Source organism: Orycteropus afer, unplaced genomic scaffold (assembly GCF_000298275.1).
Source record: "Orycteropus afer afer isolate SDZICR_OR568_19922 unplaced genomic scaffold, OryAfe1.0 scaffold00516, whole genome shotgun sequence".
Classification (NCBI taxonomy): Eukaryota; Metazoa; Chordata; class Mammalia; order Tubulidentata; family Orycteropodidae; genus Orycteropus; species Orycteropus afer.
The window spans coordinates 1,895,521-1,898,370 of NW_006922103.1; positions in this window are offsets into that span (position 1 = coordinate 1,895,521).

Here is a 2,850-nt window from a genome sequence, read left to right on the forward strand (position 1 = left end):
TGGTCAGTGCCAGCCTCAGAATCCCAGCTATGCCTGAGTCCATCATTGCAGCCACTGTGACAATCTATCTCATTGAAGGCCTTGCCCTTTTTCACTGACCCTTCACCTTACCAAGCATGATATCTTTCTCCAAGGAATGATCCCTTCTGACAACATGACCAAAATTAGGTGAGAGGAAGTCTGGCCATTCTTGCTTCCAAGGAACATTCTGGCTGCACTTCTTCCAGGACAGATTTGTTTGTTCTTCTGGCAATCCATGGTACTTTAAGCATCCTTCACCAACACCACAACTCAAAATCATCAACTCTTCTTTGGTCTTCCTTATTCCTTGTCCAGCTTTCACATGTATATGAGGCGATTGAAAACACCATGGCTTGAATTAGGTACACCCTGGTCTTCAAAGAGACATCCTTGCTCTTCAGCACTGTAAAGCGGTCTTTTGCAGCACATTTGCTCAGTGCAATGTGTCATGTGATGTCTTGACTGCCGCTTCTATTCGTGTTCATTGTGGAAACAAGTAATATGAAATCTTTGATAATGTCAGTCTTTCCTCCGTTTATTGTAATGCTGTGTATTGGTCCAGTTGTGAGGATTTTCATTTTCTTTATGATGAGATGTAATCCATACTGCAGGCTGGTGTTGTGAATCTTCTTCAGTGAGTGCTTCAAGTCATCTTCACTTTCAGTAAGCAAAGTTGTGTCATCTGCATATTGCAGGTTGTTAATAAATCTTCCTCCAATCCTGATCCCTGCTCTTCTTCACATAGTCCAGCTTTTTGGTTTATTTGCTCAGCATACAGATTGAATAAGTACAGTGAAAGCACACAACTCTGATGCACTCCTTTCCTGATTTTAAACCATGCAGTGTCCCCTTGGTCTATTCCAATGGTAGCCTCCTAGTCTATGTACAGGTTCCTCAGGATCACAATTAAGTTTTCTGTCATTCCCATACTCTCAATGTTATCCAGAATTTGTTATCATCCACATAATCTATTCTTTAGATGGTAAATTCAGGATGGATACAGTCAAGGTCATATTTTGACTCTCATGGACTTCTTTTAATTGTCTTCAGCTTCAACTTGAACTTGCATATGGACAATTGATCATTTGTTCCACAGTCAGCTCCTGGCCTTGTTTTGGCTGAAGATACTGAACTTCTCTGTCACACCTTTCCATAGATATAGTCCGTCTGATTCCTGTGTATTCCATCTGGTGAAGTCCACATGTATAGCTGCTGTTTATCTTGTTGAAAAAAGGTATTTGCTTATTTGAATAAGTCATTGGTCTTGCAAAATTTTACCATATGATCTCCAGCATCATTTCTATCACCAAGGCCATATTTTACAACTACTGGTGATTCCTCTTTGTTTCCAATCTTCTTCAATATATTTACACACAATTATACAAATATATGTTGTTGTTGTTATGTGCCGACGAGTCAGACCCAACTCATAGTGACCCCTCCTTGGGTTTCCAAGGCAGTATCACTACGGAAGTAGATTGCCCAACCTTCCTTCTGAGGAGTGGTTGGTGGGTTTGAACTGCCAGCCTTCTGGTCAGCAGTCAAGTGCCTTAGGCACTATGCTACCAGAGCTCCCACAAATATATACATGTATGTATTTTTCTTTTTTGAAAATAGCATATTTTTATTTTATTTTTTTGCATTGTTCCCTCCTCTCCTCTCCCACCTCTGGTAACTAAAAAAGAAAGCTTCCTCCATATATATTTCTTTGGCTTTTTACAATTATGGACTAATACAATATTTATCCTTCTGCAATTGACTTATTTCACTCAGCATAGTGTTCTCCAAGTTGATCCATGTCATATGGTGTTTTGAAGATTCTACATTATTCTTTAGGGTTGCATAGTATTCCATTGTGTCTATGTGCCATGGTTTGGTTATCCATCCTTCCATTGATGGGCCCTTAGGTTGTTTCCATCTTTTGGCTACTGTAAATAGTGCTGCAATGAACATGGGTGTGCATATATCTGTTCTTGTCCTGACTCTCACTTCTTTAGGATATATACCTAGTAATGGGATTGTTGGGTCAAATGATGTTTCTGATTCTAACTCTTGAAGGAATCACCATACCATTTTCCACAGTGGTTGTATCATTTTCCAGTCCTACCAGCAGTGTATGAGAGTCCCAATCACTCCACATCCTTGCCAGCATTTATGATTTTCTGTCTTATTGAACACTGCTGAAAAATAGCATATTATTTTTTAAAGCAAAAAGTATAACAGCATATTGTTGGTTTTAATATGTATGTATGTATGTAAAATTTTACAAAGTATAGCAGTTATTCTGCAATTACATCATTCTCTGAAGAACTTTAATTCCTGGTACAACTTGCATTAACTAACACTTGCAAGCTCCGGCAAAACTATATCTACCAGAAATCTCCATGGAAGACATAATTAAATTGCTAGAGCCCATTGAACAGACTGTATTGTGAATTATGGTTGTGTGCATGTATCTTTATGTGTGTGCATTTCACTGTTTTCTCTTCTTATGCTTTTCAACCCATCTAGAACCAGTGTGCAAAATTACCATGATTGAGTGTTAAGAAATGTATTATTTTCAAAGAGGTCTTTTCTAAATTGAAAGGAATCAGTTGATAGAATACCATGCATTTCATTCATACAGTATTTCAAACACATTTATTGATACTGAGAATGTTTTAAATGAGAGGGGGTAAGTGGAATTATATGTGAACTATTTTCCCACTTATCTGATGCAGATGGAGGTGAAGGAGAGTGAGATGTAGCTTATCTCTGACAGAGTTTAGAACCCCAGCATTGATCTTCTTCAAGTTCTCACCTGAAAGTGCTCTATCAACACCATTCCAA